At 38.4% G+C, this 24,342-nt stretch overlaps 1 protein-coding gene and 1 pseudogene across 3 annotated transcripts in view; both read right to left on the reverse strand.

Moving 5' to 3' along the window:
• Nucleotides 1-24,342, reverse strand: part of CAMK4 (calcium/calmodulin dependent protein kinase IV) — a 235,755-nt gene that overhangs the window by 206,382 nt on the left and 5,031 nt on the right. The gene's annotated exons all lie outside the window — the stretch shown is intronic.
• Nucleotides 7,859-8,037, reverse strand: LOC123939384 (annotated as a pseudogene).

The following is a 24,342-nucleotide window of genomic DNA, read 5'->3' on the forward strand; positions in this document are numbered from 1 at the left end:
TCCATGTACAGATTGCACTTCAGCAGCCAACAATCAGAGTCTCCACATAAATCAACTGAAGAAGCCAAGACAAATGACTTTGACACGGTTTAAAATACATCTCCAAATAGATACATTCTTGGAAAGTGTACGAGTACATAGTTGGGGAGTAATTCTCAGAGTTGCTGTGAACATGATGGTGCTTTGGCATCCATAATAATGACTATGACTTGGCATCCCATAACTCTGCCCTAGCCCAGATGCCTTCTGTCATGCTAGCACAATCAAGAAGAAATACAGACATAAAGAAAAAGAAAATGTATACAGATGCATGAGTTTGGATTCATTATTATTCTCCGTCCTGTTCTATCAAACCTGAGTTCAATAGCAGCAAAAAGGCATGAACACTACAGCCTTAAGAAACATGTCAGTGAACCCCAAACTCATTACTGCAAAGTCACATACAACACATGACATGAAATGGAAAAGTACAAGCTTCCTCAATGTACTACTTATGTACCAGGAGAACTTCTTCAGCAAATTCATACCAAAACATCCCTTCCATCACAGTTATATATCACATTCCCAATTATATAGATTTGACATTTAGAAGCATTAAAAGGACAGAGAGGCTAGGCAGAAAGGAGAATAATAAAATGAAAAGAAGAGAACTAGAGAAAAACAGACACTGGAAAAATCACAGAAAAAAGTTAACGCCCTCCCAAATTGAATCATTGAATCTTCTTAGCTGTGTGTGTGCGTGTGTGTGTGTTTTATTTTTTTAAAGAGAAGACTGTAATTAACCCAGCACTACTATTCCTTCTGGCCTTGTAATATAGTGGGCATGGCAAACACACTGAACATGTCTTTCTAGGTAGTTACATTCTTCTATGGTCCTGGACGTTTCTTTATTACTACCACTGTACTTGTTTATTTCCAAGATCAACTTGGACACCCATGCGGGCATGACTTCTCCCAGACTAAATAACTCTGGAGAAAGAATTGAAGAAAGATACTTGTTCCTCCAGAATGAAGTGCAGAATGAACTGGATATCACTTTTCTGGTCAAAAGCCTTTGTGCAAAGTACAACAGAATGTTGAGGAGTAAAACATAACCAGATTATTCACAACACAAGTCTTTCCACCAGTAACAGAACAATCGTTTCATGAAGTGCAGCTCCCAAGAGGGGAAAATATAAAATGCAGTTACCCCCATTATTTTTCTTAAAGATACAAGAAATGCCCTTCACTCTTGAAACTGAAGTTTTATCTGAGTATTACAAGGAACACTAAAGAATGTGCAAGAAGTTACTTACAAAGCCAAGGTGGTTGTTTGCCTGAGAAAAGTAGCACTTCATTGAGGGACTAAGCGCTAGATAAAAAGTATGAAAAATCTGGGGCGCCTGGGTGGCTCAGTGGGTTAAAGCCTCTGCCTTTCGCTCAGGTCATGATCCCAGGGTCCTGGGATCGAGCCCCGCATCGGGCTCTCTGCTTGGCAGGGAGCCTGCTTCCTCCTCTCTCTCTCTCTCTCCCTACTTGTGATCTCTATCTGTCAAATAAATAAATAAAATCTAAAAAAAAAAAAAAAAAAAAAAAAAAAAAAAAAAAGTATGAAAAATCTGAGAAGACTCAAGGATAGGGCTCAGAACTGAATATAGCCTGGCACAGGAACTGAACGTCAGAGTGAAAGAGAAAGTGGAAGACAGGGGATAAGATAATGGTGATGGAGCATGGAAAACTGAAAGAAGAAACAAGAGAGATGGTAAAGTGGGATCCAGGTAAGAATAGAAAGGATAAAGAATGACACAGATATGAGGAAGGGAAATGAATGCTGAAGGTATGGAGATACTATATGAAGAAGAAGCAGTGTCCTGGGAAGTGGAGTTGGACCTTCAGTATGTGGACATCCTTTAGGAATACAAAGTCAGCCCATAATGAGTCCATAGGCAATGATAATGGATAACAAAATATAATCTGTTATCAGCTAACCTTAAAGTCACCAACTTGGGTCTTCTACTATTTTGAGGCCATTATCAAAAACAAATCTGATTTTTAAAAAATCTGTGGAGAAATTCTTCCTACTTTAAAGAAGTACATCATGCCTTCATTCAGGTAGAAACAAGCAAAAGAACTCTCTCCCCTGGCTCTTTGCAAATCCCTAGATGGTATAGTCACACCATGCCTCTGAAATGTGAGAGCACTCTGAATCACCTCTGTTAAGTCCTCAATATCAAGTTTGTGGCATGACCAATCTGCTCATAATTTAGTATCTTAGATATTTTGTCTGGGACCTAGTAAATCTAACATGGAATTCACTTCAGAATATGATAGTTTTAAGAGTATAAGCTTTTAGATGTCAGACAGATAACCCAACAGTCCTGGGCCATAGACACTTAATGCTTATGTGACATAAACAGTTATTGTTCTCCCCAGGCCTCTGCTTCCTTGGGTTAACAATACCTACCTACCACGTGATTGTGAAGGTTGAGGACAATAAGGATAATGTGCCCAGCACATGGTACACACGTGTTAATATTTTTTTTTTAAGATTTTATTTATTTATTTGACAGAGAGAGATCACAAGTAGGCAGAGAGGCAGGCAGAGAGAGTGAGAAGGAAGCAGGCTCCCCGCCGAGCCGAGAGCCCAATGCGGGACTCGATCCCAGGACCCTGAGATCATGACCCGAGCCGAAGGCAGCGGCTTAAACCACTGAGCCACCCAGGCGCCCCTTTTTAATATTTTTTTTTTTTTTTAAGATTTTGGTACACACGTGTTAAAGATCAGCTGCCATTACTGTGTGATTTTGTACACTCAATGAAATAACATATAAAATGTTTTTATATTTTATATGAATTACATAAAAACACATTAAAAATCAATCAATACTAAATATATTCCTAAATTTATACATCATTAACCTTAAGGCCCTAAAATAAAATAATTGTTTGGGGAGATAAATAATTAGATGAAAACAGTTACACACATATATGAATACAAAAAGTTAGTTATCATTTCTGGGTAATGGGATTAAAGGTAATTTTTATTGTCTGCCTTTTGTTTATCTGTCATTTCCAAAATTTCTACACTTAAAATGAATTTATTATTTTATAGTTATTCAGATATTTAATACATTTAAATATATTTTATTTATAGTAGATATAGTATATATGTTCATATATATGTTCATATTTGACATATGAACATATATACATATATACAATATAAATGTAGGATATATATTTATATATTGTATTACATATAAAATATAATAATATTTAAAAGAAGATGTGGTATGGGGGCACCTGGGTGGTTCAATCAGTTAAGCATCTGCCTTTGGCTCAGGTCAGGATCCCACGGTCCTGGGATGCAGCCCTTTGTTGGGCTCCCTGATCAGCAGGGAGTCTGCTTCTCCCTCTCCCTCTGCCTCTCTCCGTATTTGTGCTCTCATTCTCTCTCTAACAAATAAAGAAAAACTTAAAAATACACAAACACACACACATAATGGAATATTACTCATCCATCAAAAAGAATGAAGTCTTGCCATTTGCAATGATGTGGATGGAACTACAGGATATTATGCTAAGTAAAATAAGCCAGAGAGGGGCACCTGGGTGGCTTAGTGGGTTAAAGCCTCTGCTTTTGGCTCATGTCATGGTCCCGGGGTCCTGGGATTGAGCCCCGCATCGGGTTCCCTGCTCAGCAGGAGGCCTGCTTCCCCCTCTCTCTCTGCCTGCCTCTCTGCCTACTTGTGATCTCTGTCAAATAAATAAATAAAATCTTTAAAAAAATAATAAGCCAGGGGCGCCTGGGTGGCTCAGTGGGTTAAGCCGCTGCCTTCGGCTCAGGTCATGATCTCGGGGTCCTGGGATCGAGTCCCGCATCGGGCTCTCTGCTCAGCGGAGAGCCTGCTTCCCTTCCTCTCTCTCTGCCTGCCTCTCTTGTGATTTCTCTCTGTCAAATAAATAAATCTTTAAAAAAAAAATAATAATAATAAGCCAGAGACATACAAATACCATATGATTTCACTCATATGTAGAATTTAAGAAACAAAACAGATGAACATAGGGGAAGGGAAGGAAAAATAAAGTAAGAGGAAAGCAGAGACGGAGGCAAATTGTAAGAGGCTCTGAACTCTGCGGAACAAACAGCGTTGATGGTGGGGAGGATGGGAGGATGGGGTAACTGGGTAATAGACATTAAGAAGGGCACTTGATGTAGTGAGCATGGGGTGTTTATGCAACTGATGAATCACTAAATTCTACCTCTGGAACTAATAATTACAATATGTTAATCAAATTGAATTGAAATAAAAATTTTTAAAAATAATATTTAGATTATTCATTTTGTAACCTGTGGAAAAAACTTTTTGAGGAAAAAAGTTTTTAGGCGATTGTCTCAAGCAGTGTAGATAATTTTAGGGTTGTCTCTATCCTTAGAAGGAAGAAATCATTTTCGTTCTGTAAGGCTGGGCTTTATCCCAACTCCAAGACCCAGGGCAGCTTCAAAGTCTCTTATTCGGGGTGTATGGGTGGCTCAGTCGTTAAGTGTCTACTTTTGGCTCAGGTCATGATCCCAGGGTCCTGAGCCTCCCACTCCCCTTGCTTGTGTTCCCTCTCTCACCATGTCTCTCTCGTCAAATAAATAAGTAAAATCTTTAAAAATAAATAAATAAAAATAAAGTCTCTTATATGGTGAGGAACAGAAATTAATATCCCCACTTTTTCATGCCTGCAAAAACTGTTGAATTCAATTAAAACTGGCTATTTTTTTATTTTTTAAAAAGATTTTATTTATTTGACAGAGAGAAAGCACATGCAGAGAAAGCACATGCAGGGGGAAAGCACAGAGCAGGGGGAGCCTAATGTGGGACTCAATCCTAGGACCCTGGGATCATGACCCGAGCTGAAGGCAGTTGCTTAAACAACTGAGCAACCCAGGCACCCCAAACTAGTTATTTTTAAACCAATAATCTGTTCAGCTAAAATTAGAGGCTTTATAATCAAATCAGACTTTTTAAAAGATTTATTTGAGAGAGTGAGAGAGCATGTGAGCATGCTGAGGGGAGGGGCAGAGAAAGAGGGAGAGAACCTCAGGCCGATGCCCCACTGAGCATAGAGTGTGAACTTGATCTCATGATTGGAGATCATGACCCAAGCAGAAACCAAGAGTTAGATGCTTAACCGACTGCACTACCCAGGTGCCCCTCTAAGTGAATCAGACTTTAAAATTTGATTTGTTTTCCAAAAGTAGTTTTACTTGTTCACAACATCCATGCACACAGATTAGGGCGGTGCCTATTTAGGAAGCAGCTCTAGGCACCTGGAAGGGACCCAAGATACAGCTCATAAGCTCAGGACATGCAAGTGACAATCACTTCTGTCTTTCATACTCCACTCGCCTCCAGGCAAATGCATCTACCCACAACATGTTTTCATTACTGTGCATGGTCTTTGACTAGGACTTTAAGCCACATCTAGACTCTAGACCATCTCTAGACCACAGGATATTATGATAGGTTATAGTCTGACAGCAAATCTCAGCTATTTAATCTCATAATATATCATCACAAACAGAAGGAATTTAAGCAGAGTTAAGAGGAAATGTTTTTCTCTTCTAAGAGTCAGGCTTGACACATACCAAGCACTACTGAGAGTAAAGCGATGCACCGGGGACTGTGAGAGAGCAGTAAAACAAAACAAAACAGAAGCAGAGGGGCTTTCAGACCATAACCTGCTGTGCTCTTTTCTTTTTCTTATTTTCTATGGACATAAGTAATCTCTTAAATGGAACAAAGTTATAGCCTGTCACATGAAAAAGTAAAGTGATAAGATGAGGCTTATTATGCCCATGACGTAGAACCTGCTCAGTCTTACTGCCTGGTTCTCCACAATGAGAAAATCTCCAAAGGGCAGCAAATATTTTAAAGCTATTACAATTTAATGTCTGCTAAGGGAAAGTGATGGCCCTGAACAAATATAAAGATCATTAACCCAAGACTTAACAACCATTCATTTATCTAAAAATATTTCTCAGTCAACATTATTGAATTTCCACTTTATGAAGACACAAAGTGTGATGCCAAAAGAGGCTTATAATTTAACAGAGGAAGAGGAACATGCATTAATACATTTAAGAGCACAAACAACAGAAACATACAAATAAAACTGCCCACAATTATACTAATGTCCTTCTTCCTAATCATAGTATAATCCAACGTTTTTCAAAATGCATTTGTGAACAACTAGTCCAGTGAGATACTCTTCAGGGGAACAAAAAATGTCCTTGATCAAGTAAGTTTTAGTAACGGTTAAAAACCACAATCTCAAGCACATTAAAAAATGAAAAGCATAGAACAATGTCCAATGTAACATTTCTCAAATGTATTTAATCACAAAAGCCTTCTTTGGTCTTACAATTATTCACATCTATGATCATTAGTTTTATATGCCAGTTTGGCTGCGCTATTACTCAATTAAACATTAGTCTTTATGTTGCTGTGAAGGTAAGGTTATCCTCAGAGCCGTGGGTGGGTTTCATACAATCAATTGAAAAGCCTTATGAACAAAACTGAGGATCCCCTGCGGAAGAAATTCTACCTCAAGACTAGAGCATCAGCTCCTGTCTAGCAGTTTCCAGTTTGCCTGCCTGCCTATGTTAGGGATTTCAGGCTTGAAACTCCTCCATATCACATAAACTAAGGCCCTCAAATAAATAAATTCCCTCCATATCACATAAACCAAGGCCCTCAAATAAATAAATTCAACAAGTAAGTAGGTAAAGAAAATTTAGCTTTGATAATATTTAAATAAATAAATACATGTACGTGCATGTGTGTGTATATGCATTTTAATTGCTGATTCTGTTTCTCTGGTGGACCTCTGACTAGTAAAACATCCCAAGAACTAATGTTTCACATAATTTTCTTCACGGTACACAATGTATTCCCATCTTCTACAGCAGTAAGATCCTGTCTCCACAGAATAACTGTAATTACACACCAGGAGCTGTATGTATGTCAGAACTCCACAAAATTTAAGGGATATAATAAAAATTGTTAGTTAGCATATTTCCTACCAGCACCCACAACCACACACAAGTTGAAATTGCTTAAATCCTAAAAGCAGACCCTGAATGGCCTAAACTGAACATTGTAATCTCTTCCCCTTTGTCACTGTGACTTGTCTAGGTGTAGTGATAACAATAGGCTTAAGTCAATTAGCGTGCAGACATCCCCCTGGCTAGACTGATTGGTTCCGCTTATTTAATGATAGAAGGAAGTAAAGAGCCTACTGGACTGGATGAGGAAGACTGGTTGCCAACATCAGGACTAAAACTGCTGCATTTTGCTACCATGAGGGATGCTGATATGACAACAAAGGCAATACATGGACGAAGGAGTACAAAGTTGAAAGAAATGCTGAGAAATACATCTGAACCCAAGTCAAATCACATGTAAAACATGAACAATCTCTGTTCTTTAGTTACTTGAGCCAATAAATCCATTGTTTAAGATGACCTGAGTTGGGTTTCTCTTGGTGCTTCAATATGTATTTGTTAAATTATACTTGCACATTATAGCATCCTAACTAATGAAAGGAAACATAAAAGAGATAAGAACTAGGAATATAAAGGGGTGCCTAGGTAGCTCAGTTGGTTAAGCAACTGCCTTCTGCTTAGGTCATGATCCCAGAGTTCCAGGATCAAGTCCCACATCGCACTCCCAGCTCCATGGGGAGTCTGCTTCTTCCTCTGACTTTATCCCCTCTCATGCTCTCTCTCACACTCTCTCTCTCAAATAAATAAATAAAATCTTAAAAAAAAAAAAGAACTAGACTATAAAAATACAGAAAGCCCTATTTGGGGATATATATAAACTGGGAAGGATAGCAAAAGAGGGGAAAAGAAGTCTGCTAAATGATTAAGTCAATACAAGCCTCATGTTAGCCAACTGTTCTGAGCATATGTAAGAATATGTATATATGAATGAACCCTGAACATCCTTAAACTGATAAGAACAGATACTACACTTGATCTTAGCCAAAAGGCCGAGAAGCGATCCTTAGACAGCTCCTTAAACATATTAGAAAATTTGATGACTGTATATTTAAATAAAGCTATGGCCAGTTGCCTCAGAAAAATGCTTATACACATAAAACGTAGCTTGCAATTTCAGGAGCTTCATGTAGTCCTAAAATATAGGTACAAAGGTCTACGGATTGAAGTTAGGAATCCCTGCTCTACATGGTGGCAGGAAAAACCATCAAAAGTGATGGCTCTTTATAAACAGAGATAGAAGAAAAAAACAAAAAACATGGTTGGGCCGAACACAGGTTATACAAATTACAATTATTTGTGAGAACCATTTACTCTTAGGACTGATAACACTCACATGATGATATACACACCCAATAGAAGTTTTGTGGTAAGTTGTATTTCCATGAGTAAAATTCATCCATGAATGCTTAACATCTCAACACACAGAATGCTCAGTCATCTTATCCCTTTAAGAAAGGCAAGGGAGAATGGCTCATTCAGTTAAGCATCTGCCTTTGGCTAAGGTCATAATCCCAGGGTCCTCTCTGATTAAGCCCCGCCTGGGATCCCTGCTCAGCATGGAGTCTGCTTCTCCCCTCCCACACCCCCAATCATGCTCTTTCTGTCTCTCTCATAAATAAATAAATAAATAAATAAATAAATAAATAAATATTTCCCCCCTGCTTTATATATATATATATATATTTAAATTTTTTTAAAGCAGGGGAAAATTTGTGATCAACAGATTCACAGGCAGTTCACAGGTTTAAAGAGTGAGATCCATGAATCTGTTTGGGAGGCAAAACACAACCTTTTAATGACTTCTAACGGAAGAACTGGGGTAAGAAACAGATAGAAGGGGCCCGAGTAGAAGCTGTTTGAAAAGAATAAGGAAATAGCAGTGCTGACTCATGTCAGAGAAGGGACAGCAAGAAAGGAAGCAAAGATATGGCATTAACTGCTATTAAAATATGCAGTCCTTCAACACAGGCTTAGATGTTGGCAGGTGAACTAAAGAAATAACACACTGTCACAATTTTCCCTGTTACTGATAATGAAAACTTCTGCCATTTCTATCAACAATAAATAAAAATATTCTTTCTTGTCAGTTAAACCTAACTTGCCAGCCTAACACTGTAGTCAGCAAAATTATTAGGGTAAGGGAAAAAAAAAAACCAAGAATTTTTTATTCAATGCAAATCAGGTGTTATTAGCATTTATTAGAATTAAAAATGAACACCTAAGACATCTCTCCTATAAATACATTTTTGAGTCAATAATGTCAATAAGAAAACAGGCGTGGTCTCATGACATGTAGTAGCACAAAATCACCTTCATGTAATTTTTCCAGTTCTTAAGTACTGCTAAATATTGGGGTATCATATGAATCAATCCATCTGCTCAAACATGCCAGTTCCCTGGAGTTAGGAAGAGCAAGTAAAGGTGATTTATTTTATGTTATAGTTTTTCTTTTTTTAATTAAAGTATAATAGACATATAATATCCTACTAATTTCGGAGATATCAAGGTGATTTGATATTTTTATATATTATAAAGTGATCCTCACTATAAATCCTCGTTATAAATCTGGACACCATCTGTCACTATACAAAGTAATACAATATCACTGACTATATTCCCTATGTTGTACATCACATCCCCATGACCTATTTATTTTCTAACTAGAAATTTGTACCCCTTTACCTCCTTCATTTATTTTGCCCATACCCATCCCACTCTCTGACAACCACCACTTTATTTTCTGCATTTGTGAGTCTATTTGTTTTGCTTGTTTTGTGTTTTAGATTCCACATGTAAGTGAAATCTCATGGTATTTATATTTTTCTGTCTGGCTTATTTCATTTGGCATAATACCTTCTAGGTCTCCCCATGTTGTCATGAATGGCAAGATTTCATTCTTCTTATGGTTGAGTAATATTCCACTGTATATTTAAAAAAAAAAATATATATATATATATATATACCACTCCTCTTTATCCTTTCATCTACCAAAGGACACTTAGCTGTTTCGTATCTTGGCTATTATAAATAATGCTGCAATGAACATAGGTATGCGCATATCTCTTTGAACTGGTGTTTACATCATGTTATATTGTAATGTAGACAGCCTTTTTAAAGTGGGTGGGGCATAGCATTTTGACCAGTTTCTTAAACTACTTGTATAAAAATGAAAATCATAGTCCTAAATTACTCACAAACAGGAACTGAATGCACTCTGACATGCATGCTAGATCTCAAATGTGATCTCAGTACATTTAGGGACTGAAGTTTTTTACATGGCAAACAAATACTGTCCAAAATGTAAAAGAAATCAAGTCTAAAATACTATCCAACTTTTAGTAGTTTTGTTCATTTTGATTTCTAAGACTGTATCCTTTGCAAAAAAAAAAAAAAAGCAAACACAAGATACAAGATAGGAAATATGGCAAATTTAAAAATCACAATATGTAACAGTTTCTTGGAGATAAGAAATTTTGTATTCTGAGCTAACTAAGGAAGCTTTTGGAGGAAGAGCCAATACTGGTTTAGGCCCAGGTTTCTGTAAATGGCATGTGTGAGGAAAAGAAGTATGTCACAGAGTCAGAGTGCAGAGATCAAGGTTCTGGTCCCATTTGTACTACTAACAAGCTCTGGAGTGCTGAGGAAGACATGTGCCCTCTCTGTGCTTCAATTTTTCACCTGTACCAAAAAACACTGGACTGGTTGATTTATAAGGTGCTATCCATTCTACATAGCTGCAAATCTAAGTCAAAATCTTGTAAATGATGTAAATGTACACACATCATAGTCAGGTAGATACAGACACAGGAAACAGTCACAGTATCTTCCAGATTTTCACAACTTGAGGCTCAACATATCCCCATTTCTGAACACAGGAGGGAACCATTATTTTTGTACCTCTCTTCGTCTCTCCTGTCCTTACCTCCAATATGCTTCATTGTCTAAGCACAAAAGTCCAAGGGACAGCTTCTTCTACCAGATTCAAAATTTCACAGTCTAATACATTCCCAGTTGCATGATCTACAGTGGCATTATATTTTTACAAGAATTTTGGGAAAAGACTTGATTCAATTATACACACACATACACACACTCACATATATATTTATATATATATTCATATATTCATATATATTTTTATATAAATTCATAATACATATATAAATTCATATATGAATTTATTGGTAATAAATAATAACATAAGTCTTTCTTATAGAAGAACTATAAATAATACATGTAACACATCACATTCCCTTCCAGGAGTGGGTTAGACTTAGGGACCTAGTTTCAAAGACTAGATAGAAAAGGGAAAGGAATAAACAGTAACTGTATAGTGGATAAACCTGGCAAACACAATGGGGACCAAGTAAGGAAGGTTACTATCTTCCATGACATCATGTACCCCGATACAGTGTGACAAGAAAGGCACTTCACATCTATGGTATTCTTTCCAAAAATGTATAGCCCCAGGTTAATCATGTGGGAAAACAAGATGCAAATCTAGATTGGGAAGCATTCTGCAGGATACCTGCCAGTACTCCCCAAGACTGCTATGGTCATAAAAAGCAAAGAAAGACTGAGAAGCTATCACATATCAGAGAAGGCAGGGAAAACATGATGGCTGTCATGTGGCTGTCTGGATAAGATCCTGGAAGAGAAAGAGGACATCAGTGGAAAAGATGGTGAGACCTAAATAAAGTCTAGAGTTAAGAGTTAAAAAAAATTATTATTTGAATTAAAAATATGTATCATCACACTATGTGCACAGCTTTTTGTATTTAATACAGCCATATAATTTACCTTTCTTTAATCTTTGCAATAATCCTGTGAGAAAGGCACTGGTATTTTCATTCTACGGATAAATAAAGTGAAGCTCATTACAATTTAAAATGTTCATTAACAACAGACAGCTAATAGGCACCTGACAATTCATAGCAGCTACTAAAGAAATCCATGATGAAACCAGAGGACAATCTTTATTTTACCACTTAGGTACCACATTAGGGACATAAATTTTTAGGTGGAACTGATAGTGACATCATTTAAATATAAGACATCTCTTCAGTGTGACATGTTTTTCTTTATCAGTATACACAGACTACAGACTGCTTTAAACTACTCCTTACTGTATACATTTTTTAATACCATTAAGTGATTTCCAGGACTCTAAACTTTTATTTCTGAATCACAGTTAAGTTGCAGTAATTCCAGGTCTGCTTATTTAGCGTTCCAGTGAAGAATGCATTATTCTGTATAAAAAGTTAATGAATCCATGACGAAGAGTTATAGTGCAAATAAGATCTCAAAGCTACAACATGATTAGTATTTTCTAAATTTAACTTCCTTCTTATAAGCAAAGAACTGTAAGAATTCTACAGAAAGACCCACCTACAGAAACTATTTTAAGCTACCCCAATTATTCTTTTGTTTGCAGATATAAAAAACCTATGGTTATACCAAATGTTCTTTTCAGTATGTGAAATACAAAGAATAACAGTCAAATATTTACAAATACTGAGATCTCTTTTCTTGGACTACCTCATGTTCATGTGAATCCATGCAAGATACATCCAATATTTCAGTGTTGTGTGTTAGCTGCTCATTAGCCTAAGAAACATGAACCTTACTCTGAGAGTTTATAATTTACAATATGAAACCGACACCAACTATCAGAGCAGGCAAAAGAACCTAGTGCTAAAGAAACACTGCAGAAGTTAATAAATTCAGTAAGACCAAGTGAAACGGTGGTAAACTGGCCCTCAACAAATCATAAGCATCACAGGTTTTCTCAAGGAAACTGTATTTGGAGTACTAGGTGAAAGTGTGGTCTCAGACCCAGAAGAAGACTGGGTTCTCAGTTCTGAGAAAGGTGCCCAAGTGACTGTGTGTTGTGCCAGAATGCTGATCCAAGTCCTGATGGAAACATATGATACTCAAGATGGGCCAAGTTTTATTTTTTAATAGCTTAGCTTCCAGCTGGCAACAAAAAAATCCTGTGCCAGCTGCTGAGGAAATAATGTGCTGGGAGCTGGCAGGCACCAGCCCCTGGAAAGCCAACAGGTTTGGATACACAGGGAAAACCAAGATGCTAGTGCCTGGATGGCAGAGGAGAGGGAGAAAGAGTGTCACCACAGAGCAAGGGTTCCAGACCGGGGTCTAGCAAGGCATAGTGTGCTAGGAAGCCCTCTTATATATACAATGAGAGGCACTCAAAGTCATCTCCAGCCATCCTGGATAAGATAAACCAAATACCAGGGCTATAGTCCCTATGAAGTCAGGTTTTGGACTATATCCTCTAACGCCTGGAAGAAAAACCATGGTAGGCATTTGGGAAAGGAAAGGCACATCGTTTTCCTCAAACTCTCTGTGCCACATTAGTATCGATGAACTCAGGTTAGTTTCTGAGACATAGAAGCAGACTCTGAGGTTATGACTGTTGGGTCCGTTATCAAAGGAACGAGACTGAGACAAAGTGAAAGTTATGCAAAGCCTTATTCTATGCCAAGCATTGGAAGTTAGACTGATCGGCCAGGGGAACGAGGCTGAGACAAAGTGAAAGTTACGTGAAGCTTTATTCTATGCCAAGCATTAGAAGTCAGACTGACTGGCCAGGGCCGCCTCCGAAGAGAGTGACCCCCCTTGGTCTTACAGGCTAGTTTTATAGGGCACAACTGCAGACCTTCACATATGTGGCTTTGGCTGATTGGATGTTTCCACCTGTCTGGCCTTGTTTTAGATGTGTGTTTTAGTAATAGTTACCTGGAACCGATATAAACAAAATGGCCTTGTTTTAGGTGTGTGTTTTAGCAACAGTTACCTGGAACTGATATCAATAACTGTTGAGGCATTTATTAAACAACAAAATGTCTACCTAGGCAACATGGAGTCACTATGGCTAAGTAGGCCCAGGCTGGCCCTAGGGGTTTAACAGGTTTTAACGTGGAATCAACCCCAACATGACCAAAGTCAGATAGATAACAAACTGGGGAAGAGCATGGTGTCTTAGCTTGGGCTGCCAGAACAAAACAGCAGAGAGTAGGTGGCTTCAACAACAGAAATGTATTTCCTCACAATTTCTGGAAGCTAGATGTTTTAGATCAGGAGCTAGCATGACTGGATTCTGGTGAGAACTCTCGTGGATTTCAGACATTTGCTTTCTTGCTGATTCCTCACATAGCACAGAGACAGAGAAGGAGTACGGGCACAGATCCCATGAGGAGGGCTCCACCCTCAGGAATTTGTCTAACTTTAATTATCTCCAATATTGTCATGTTGGGAGTTAGGATCTGGACCTTGGAGTTTTGGGGGGAAATAAGTATTCAGCTCATAACAAAGGCAGATACAAGAGAAAACGGAGGGATGCAGGCTTTGGTGGGACAACGGGAGCATGGAGAAATCAGGCAGGGCCAGATAGGCACTTGTGGGTTGAAGTGTAAATGGACACTGAAAACAAGAAGTACACCAGGGTGAAGGGTGGCCTGCCCTCTGCCCTTCAGCCCTGTCTCTACACCTCTTCCTTCTACATACAGTTTTTCTTTCACCATACTTCCTGGCCGCTGTTGTCAAAATAGATATGGAGATACACAAATTTTCCAGAATAATTATTTCAACAGTGCAGACAAATTGTGAACATAAAGTTAATGACCCTAGCTGGAAGTTATGTGGAGGAATTATATTTCTGATTAAAGCAATAGACATCTCAATAGATGATTTTAAAATAACAATCCCAAATAAAGACAGACACAGGGAAGAATATTTACATTCTTATCTCCTTCACAATCCTCTCCTTAGCTCTTCTCTTCCTGGCTCAGGCAGGGCCCATGCTACAAGACTGTGTTACAGGACATCGCTGATTGATGACACAGCCACAAGTAAGGCATTAAGTTAAACTTTTTAAAAAAGGATGATTCCTTTCATAAACAAAACTAGAGGAGGGGGGCGGTAAGCCATGAAGCATTGCTTCCTGATAAACCCTGTCCTAGATATCAAGTTGTCATCAGCATCTGTATGGTCTGTTAATGGAAGTAAAAATAAGTAAATACAACTGTACATACCTGATTCTAACAAGACATGAGGCATTTAAAAAGCATAAGAACAGAAAGCACTTAAAAAGAATAAGAACAGAAATTGTTCGAGGATCTTCCAACACATTTACAAAGGCTTTGAAGCTTAGAGCCCTACTTCACTCCAAACACACAGTCTCCTGAACACACAGTAAAGATGTAAGGTAATCATCCAGAGAATTCAACTGGAAGAAAACACAGATGTACAGATGCTTGTAGCTATCTGAGACCTTAGAGGTAAATGATCTAATCATAGGAAGTCACACTATTCCATCGTTTAGAGATGGGGTCCTTTAAGACAGCAGACTGACAAAAGACCATAGCCCCTTAGGTTCAAAAGGTCTTTCAACTGCAGAAGCCCTTCTGGTACAACTTACTCATTTTCCCTACCAATGTTCAGAATGCTTACTACGTGCCAAGCATTGCACTAAGCTCTGGGGACACAGCAGTGAACAAGGGGACAGAGGCCCAACTCACAAGAGTTTACACTCTAGAGAGAAGGACCTGGGCATTGAATAAGTAATTTCACAGTGTGCTGGTTTAGCAGAGGACTACAAAGGGAAAACATCTTGAAGAAAGGGAGATTTAAGCCCTGCCCGTTTTTCTGCTGCTGTTCACTTGACTCCTCCAATATTTGTGCCTTCCTGTATTGAAGCATTCACTATTCCAGAAACATTTATGCAGCACTCATGGGGGGCAGGTAATGGGGGGGGTTGATGAAGAATTGACTTAGTAGTGGGGATAAAGATGAATAACATACAGGGTTTCTCTGCCTAAGGAACACAGGCTCTGGTGGTGAAGACCAGAAAGCATTTACCTGTAAGACAACACAGATATGAAGTGATATGAGAGCAGGGAGGCAGTGGAAAACTTCCTGCCTGGGGGGGTAGGATGACCATCCTGGAGGGATTAGAAGGACAAGGGCATTTCAGGCCAAGAGAGTTTCATGCACAACACCACAGAGATGCGAAGATCTGTGAGAGGTCCTTGAGGCCAAGGCAGGCATAGTGGAAAGAGAACAAGCACCAGAGTCTGACAAACCTGCACTTGAATCCCCTCCCAAGCTGTATGAGCTTGAACAAGTTGTTTGAACATTCTGAGTCTCAGGTCTCTCATCTAAAAAATGGGCCTGATATGATCATCTGGCTATATTACTGAAATAATTAGCAATGTACATAAGACAAACACTCCATGCTGGTAATTACAAAAGTGGCGGGGAATGAGACTGGCAGGCAAGTTGGGGTCAGACTGCTAAAAAGGGCCAAGTATGCTACACTGAAGTTTTTTCCCCTATAGATACTTATAGGAATCATTAACCCCAACCTCCCACCTTGTGTCTCATCTGGGGAATGGTACCAAGCTTATGTGCCAGCTTCAGAGCTAATGTTTTTACATACGTGGTCTCATTTCATCCTCATAACAACCTCGAGGAGGATACACTTCATTTTATAAATAAGGCTAAGTGAAGTTCAGTGCTACGCCTAAAGGCACATAGCCATCAAGTAGCAATTGGCTCCTTCCTGTTTTCCTGCCCGCATCCTGCACCATCTAGTTCACTTCTTGTCTCAGCCCCTCCCTTAGTCAGCAGTTCTCCTTCACACTCACGACTCAGCTGTTCAGAATGGCCTGCTTGTTGCCCAGCCTTGAAGCCTCCTAAGTAGCTGCCTTGTCCACCTCTCCCCTTGGGCTCTGGTTTCCTGAGGATCAACCCCCTCCATCGCCTGCCTGCTCAAACCTGGACTGGCACTCTGCTGCCCCCTCCTGGTCTAGGCCAGAACCTCAACAGCTCCCCAGGTCGTCTGCTCAGTCCTGACATTCATTTCTCAGTATCTCAAGATTTGGAAGAACTATACTAGTTTGCCATAGATTATCCTGATACTTCCCTCAGCTTTCTATTTCACTAACGTGTCATACATATAAATGAAAAGCTCTGTTTGTTATGGTTTATTTTGCTTCTAGTTATACGTTACATTCAGGAGAGCCTCTCAAGAGTTTACCGCATTGAATATTATTATCTTACATGCTCACATTGAAGAAAAAGGAGAGGAAGGACCCAGAGTCCCACAGGAGCCACTAAAAGTGTTTCTGCTCACACAAGAAATCTTCAGAGGCCTATTATGATTGGACACTTTAGGCCAGGCTGATTTATTGAATTACATATTGTGAATTTGGTCACATTTAATAATATAGTCTTATTTTCTTAGCGGTTATCCTAAGAGGGAGCTTTGAAAAAAAAAAATTAAGATTCACCTGAATGAATAGGTAATAGGAAACTTACATCCTGTCAAAGAGTAAACTTGGACTGTCTAGTTGTCACACCTAAAGAACAATTTTGCATGTCTGTTGGAGCCCCCAAATGAAAGATTATCTCCTACTAAGTTAAAAAAGTCAGTAACTAACTAGCCATGCCCCAGCACAAGTGAGGCACACCAAGATAAAAAAATGCAATGAAGGCCAAAATGCAAGCAAAAGTCCGGGTTAAAGAGTCCACAAGGACTTGAAGTAAGGAGATATGGTTCAAATGCTGCACTGTAGGTAGCAATAACTGTGTGCTCACAATGAACAGATTTGTGATTGCCTACTCTTCTTTGTTCTGGTTTGTAACATTAGTCAGTTCTGTCTATAATCAAACATAAATCAAAGGAAGTGCACTTTTAACAAAGTCTACTATTGCAAACTAGTAGAGAAAACAGTTAAGAACATATGTCATATGCATTACTTTTCTAGAAGACCACTCCAATCAGAAGGTTGTTCAAGTCTAGCCCTTTTTCTTTTAAGACTTTATCTGTATTTTTGCACTTGGTGAATTTTTCAACCATATGACCCTGAAGCACGAAAGAAGTAATTAAGTAATGACTGTGAATTTGTTAATAGGGTTAAACTCAGCATCCTGGTACTAATGACCATAAGTCTGCAAGCACTGCCCACTAAACACTTCATCTGCCTAAGACAGCACTTAGCAAAGTTACCATGAAGTAGGTAAGCAACTGGGTGGCTCAGTGGGTTAAACAACTGCCTTCGACTCGGGTCATGAACCCAGGGTCCTGGGACAGAGTCCTATGTCAGGCTCTCTGCTCAGTGGGGAGCCTGCTTCTCCCTCTCCCTCTGCCTGATGCTCCTCTGCCTGTTCGCACTATCTTTCTCTGTCAAATAAATAAATTTTTAAAATATGAAAAAAAAAATAAAATTGAGGCTCTTGAAAATAATACAAACTTAGGATTCAACAATAAAGAAAAACAAAATTCATTCAACCCTCTGCTTGATGGGCAAGTGGCATTCTTTTTCTGTTTTCTGCCAAATGACTTCTTCGGTTATAATCACAGAAAGTTCTTATCAAAACCTTTTATCAGGTAGTCTTAAAATGCATAACAAGTGCATATATGTACCCACTTCCTCTTCTGCACAAAGACACAACTTGGCCTATTTCTTTTTTGTTGGCATTTTATCTAAAATCTGCTTTAAAATCATTTTCAAAAAGTAGAATGTTATTTAAACAGAAATAAACTTATTTAGTATCCACTCGTAACTACCACTTTAATCTGATAATCATCCAACAAAATATGTTTACAAACATGCTCCCAAGTTATGTATATTCATGTACCTGCAGATGCTATACATGTGCTATGAACTAATCTAAAATGTACTTTTTAAAACATCCAAAAACAAAAATTAAAAGCAAAAATTAGAAGAATTTTAAAAAACAGATTCCCTAATACTGTCTTCTAGCATACCCTAGATGTGGACATCCCATTTTAGTCAAAATGCCAGTGACTGCTTTTATTTAGTTTATAAGTCTATTAAAAAAAAGAAGAAGAATTCTATTTTTTCAAAATATTATTTAGGCGTGCCTGGGTGGCTCAGTGGGTTAAAGCCTCTGCCTTCAGCTCAGGTCTGCTCAGCAGGGAGCCTGCTTCCTCCTCTCTCTCTGCCTGCCTCTCTACTTGTGATCTCTGCCTGTCAAATAAAAAAAATTAAAATATATATATTATTTAAGCAGGACCTTTATTTAAAGGACCTTAATTAGTCTCAATTTAAAGGACCTTAATTAGTCCATCTGAGATATATGCATGACATATAGAAGAATTATTCAAAATGTGGCTAATATATTAGTCCACAGGAAAATTAACTAAACTTTACTAAAAGTGAATCTTTTATCAAGTTTATTTAGCGTATTATTTTATAACTGTCACTTCAAATACAATAGAAGAATGATCTGAAATCTATTTCATTATTAAATAAATAATATATTACCCTTCAAGAAGTAATCTCTGAACGTGAGCATTGATTTCCAAAAACATAAAGGATGAATAGAGCTGGCCAACTTGCTACACAGGTAAAAACTGTAACTATTCCAGTTTCAACAGATGTAGAAAAAGGATGCCTACGCATTTAAAGCTTATGCCTAGGGCACCTGAGTGGCTCAGTCGGTTAAGTCTCTGCCTTTGGCTCAGGTCATGATTCCAGGGTCCTGGAATGTAGTCCAGCACTGGGCACCCTGCTCGGCAGGAAGTCTGCTTCTCCCTCTGCCCTCCTCCTTGCTTGTGCTCTCTCTCATGTTCTCACTCATGCTCTCTCTCTCTCAAATAAATAAATAAAATCTTCAAAAAAAAAAATAATAAAGCTTATGCCCACCTGAAAAACTAGTATCAGGTTGACATTTTCAAAGTGAAAGGGAGATTCAAGGAAGTTTCTTGAATAAATGAAATCTTGATATCATTTTAACTTGAAATTCTCATGTAACTGAATAGGATTAAAAATTTTAACTTGACTGTTCTAGGTCAGAATTTGGCAAACCACAAGCCAAGAGCCTAATATGGCAGTCACTAGTTTTTGTACAGTCTGCAACCTAAAAATAGCTTTTACATTTTTTAATGGTTTTAAAAATCAGAAGAAAAATCATATTTTGTGATGTGAAAATTATATGAAATTCAAACTTTATCGTCAAAAATAAAGTTTTATTGGAACACAGCCATGTGCATTTGTTTCTGTGTTGTCTATGGCTATTTTCACCTAGCCATCACAAAGCTGAATTGCCACAGAGACCATATGAACCACAAAACCTAAAATATTAACTGTCTATTCCTTTATGGGCTTTTTACGAGGTCTAGGTAACTGATCTCAATCGCTTCAACCCCACTTCCCCTCTCTTATCTCATCATAGGCTGTGGGAGGTGTTTTTCTTCCCTTTCTTTCCTTTCTTTCTTCCCTTTCTTTCCCTTTCCCTACCTCCCTCCTTTCCTTCCTTTTTAACACACAGGGTAAGTTCTCTCTTCCCACCCCACTCCGCCACCTCTCCACCCCCTAACCCCCTCCACCCCTGGTTTAAGGGTTAAGGGCAAGTTCTGAGTCCCACAACATCAACTCAAGATGCAGTTGCTTCTGTAGTCACCCTTTGTTCTCATAATAGTTACTTTCTCTTTATCTACAATTTTGGTTTTCAAGTGATAGACAGTCATTTTGTTTTTATAGACTCTTTGGCCTGACATCAACTTACCCTCCCAACCTTAACTGCCATGACAATGTTCATGTTTTATGAAGTTTGCAAAATAAAATATGTATCCTGTCTTTTTCTGCCAGCTTTTGCCTTTTCTTAAAGTGTAATTTCCACCTAGTATGTCCTTCACCAAAGCTCTTCCTGTTAAAATTCTGCTGAATTTCAAGGTCCACCCCTTCCACGAAGACACCTCAATCCTTCCAATCAGAATTATCACTCCATTTTTAGATTATGATTGTCTGAGCTCTACCTCATATTAGTTTTACTTATTATTTATCTCATATTAAATTTATTGTTGTAAATTATACAGTGAACTACATATCTGGAAGTCAATATATAGTGTTCTCTTCATCATATTCAATCATATTCCAGGCCCCTTGCCCCGCCACACACACCACCAACATACATTGTCTAGTTCATAGTTATACAATAGGTTGGACCTGTAACAGAAAGGACTTCAGGTGGCACAAAGACATTGAATTAAATAACAAAGAATCAAAAAATGAGACCATTATTCTCTTTTCAATTACTTTTCAGTTCTTCTGATTCCATCACAAAGAAATCCTCACTTTGTGCTACTATGGTTTTAACCCTGCTAATCTTTGATAATCTCCCTTTTTAACAAAGAGAGAATAATCCGTGGGCTGGGAGCCTTCTGTAGGAAAACATTTGTTGTACCTTTAGTTTAATAAAAATGTTTTGTTTATACTGCAATTTATTTTTATAATTTGCTTCTATTTATGGCATGAAAACAATAATGAAATTTAATTTCAATTTAATGAAAATAAGTATTCTCAATAAGTAACCTTAGATTAACAAAATAGGGTAATTTTAACAAAAATATTAAGCAAATTCTAACACACATGGTATGCACATACAACAAAAATCTTAATGGTATTACATAGAAATGGGGAGAAACAATTGGTTATAGCAGATTCTTGATAAAGTCAAGAATCCATCACCTCCTTCTTGTTAACCTTCTACATAACTAAAAGAAAATCATGTAAAAGACTAGCTTCAAGCTTCTGAAACAGTGGTTCTTAACAGAAAGGGCGAGGGGGTAACATGTGACAATGTCTAGAGACATTTTTGGTTGTCATAACTTGGGGGCCGTGGGGAGGGCTGCTTCTTTCATCTAGTGGGTAGAGGCTAGGGATACTATTAAACACAGGGGAGCTCCCACAGAATTATCTAGCCCCAAAAAAGTCTGTGGTGCCAAGGTTAAGAAACCCTGCTCTAAGAGAAAAGAGAAAGCTCTACATGTAAGATCCTTTGTCCATTGTTATAAATCACACTCTGTCCAGCACTGCTCCGTTCCTTATTTGCGCTTTGTCACTGATTATGATTATGGACGAAAATCTTCCATCCAAGCCTTTCGCTATTTCATATCACCCATATATACCCACCATCCCCAATTAGCAATAAGAATTTTAAAATGGGGGCGCCTGGGTGGCTCAGTGGGTTAAAGCCTCTGCCTTCAGCTCAGGTCATGGTCTCAGGGGTCCTGAGATCCAGCCCCACATCGGGCTCTCTGCTCAGCAGGGAGCCTGCTTCCCCCTCTGTCTCTGCCTGTCTCTCTGCCTACTTGTGATCTCTGTCTGTCACGTAAATAAAATCTTTAAAAAAAAAAAAATTTTAAAATGGACTGTGTTGAAGAGTTCATATTCTTTATGTGCTTACAGTATACTACCAATATTTAGATCTAATGTCCTAATTAAGCCACAGGAGGTATGAGATTTTCAGATGATCCATTATCAAAGAGGGGGGAAAAAGACTAATATAATTTGAGTAAAACCTTGATCCCAGCTACTATTGATTTCATGATTTCACATAAAGTTACTATTTAGCCTGATTTATATGGCTCATTGACTGGATATATTTTGCAGAATAAACCTGACTTTGAAATTTTAAAAATACAATTTTTACTAGATATGTGAGGTATGTTCACTTTCCTAAAAGGGAGTCTAAGAAAACTACTTTTAAAGATAGCCAAAAAACAAAACAAACAAACAAACAAACAAAAAACATTAACATAAAAAAATAACAACCAGTAGTTGAAACAGCTACCACTCAGGTCTTTATTCTTAAATGCATTACTGCAAACACTAATCCATACATATATTCTGAAGGTAAAGTGTTTACAAGAAAGTTCTTTGAAGCTATTTTGTGGTTAGTGCTTTGTTTCTCTTTCTGTCTCTCTTTTTTACTCAAGTAAAGTTCTCTAGAACAGTTTAGAATAGCACCTGTGTCTTTTTTTTTTTTCTTTCAAATTAGGAGTTATTTTTACCCTTGTAACAGTATTTAAACATGGAAAAATAATGTATTCTAAAGTAATGATCCTATCATAGTCAATACTTAATTTTAAGGCTCTTTACAGCGAGTAGATTTCCAAATTTAACATTTACTATGCATTAACGTCAGTGGTTGGTATAGTCTGGAGGTGTTTCATGCCTTTACATTTAAGGTGATTTAACTCCTAATTCTGAGATGCCTGTGGCAAATGATAGTGAAGGTGAAACTGAATCCTATTCACTTCAGAGTCACAAAGCTCTCTGCCAAGAGAAAAACAGCATTATTTTCAACACCTACAAACTACAGAGGTGATCAGGACTCCCACTGTGAAGAAAGAAAACCAGCACAGGAGATTACGGTCACACAAATTTTAGGGCGAAGATAAACAAGTCACCAGATTTCTCTTTTCCTGGGGTCATGCCAACTGTGCTGGGCCTATTTCATTAACATTCACTCACCCTCCTTAAAATCATTTGTTGAGCAGCTGCCCAGCACTGAGCTCTGTGCTAGGCACTGAGCACATGATAGTGAACCCGTCAGATCCAAAGACTGCCTTCTGGGAGCTTGCACTCAGTGGTCAAGCATGGGCACCCGGGTGTCTATTCTCCCACTTGCAATCCCACCATGCTCCTGACCCAACTGCCTGAGAAAAGAATCAGAGGCCCAGAGAACAACAGAGGGCCCAAACAGTTATATTTTTAATACCTAGTTAGATCCCCAAAAGAGCTTAAGATATTAAGTGCAGTGTGGGTGGCAGGAGATCCCTAACCAGCAGTATATTATGGATAGCCTGAGAGGTCCTAAAGGACAGTGTGGGGGAAAGTACTGGGGCAGAAGTACTGACTGAAAATGGCTCAGGAAGGGGCTCGAACAAAGACAGTGAAGAAGTAAAGGAGGATAGGATTTCTCACCACCTAGGAGCACTGGTTGGAGCTCTGCTGTTAGAAAGTGCACACTTTTCATGTTTCCTTACAGGAAGTATCTGCTGCCCATTACCCAGGGCCAGAATTAAGTGTTACCACGTGGAATACACAAGTGTTCAGGCCTCTGACTTCCTCCCCTATACAGTGAACGTGCTGCTGGCCCAGCCTCCTGCCCCCTCAGCTATTTCAGAGTACAGAGCACCCAGCAGATCTAGAGACACTAGACACTAGAGTTTTTCCAAAATCTTTGGAAGGGGAAACCCAATGAGGACTTAGAGGTAAAGACAGGAGAATTTTTCTCTACAGAGTTGTGCAAACTCACTGTTAGCAGTTGGTCTGCAGGGCATTTTTCAAAATGGATCTGCCTCATATTTTAATCTGGCATACACAGATTTATGGCCTAAAACAACATTTTCATACTGGGTCATAATACATTAGTGAAATATGAAATCATGTGGATTTAGACAATACTTTAATGAAATAGAATAAAATCAAACAGCATTGACTAGGAAATATTAGAGTACATTGTTGGTA

The sequence above is a fragment of the Meles meles genome, chromosome 3, assembly GCF_922984935.1.
Source record: "Meles meles chromosome 3, mMelMel3.1 paternal haplotype, whole genome shotgun sequence".
In the NCBI taxonomy this organism is placed as follows: domain Eukaryota; kingdom Metazoa; phylum Chordata; class Mammalia; order Carnivora; family Mustelidae; genus Meles; species Meles meles.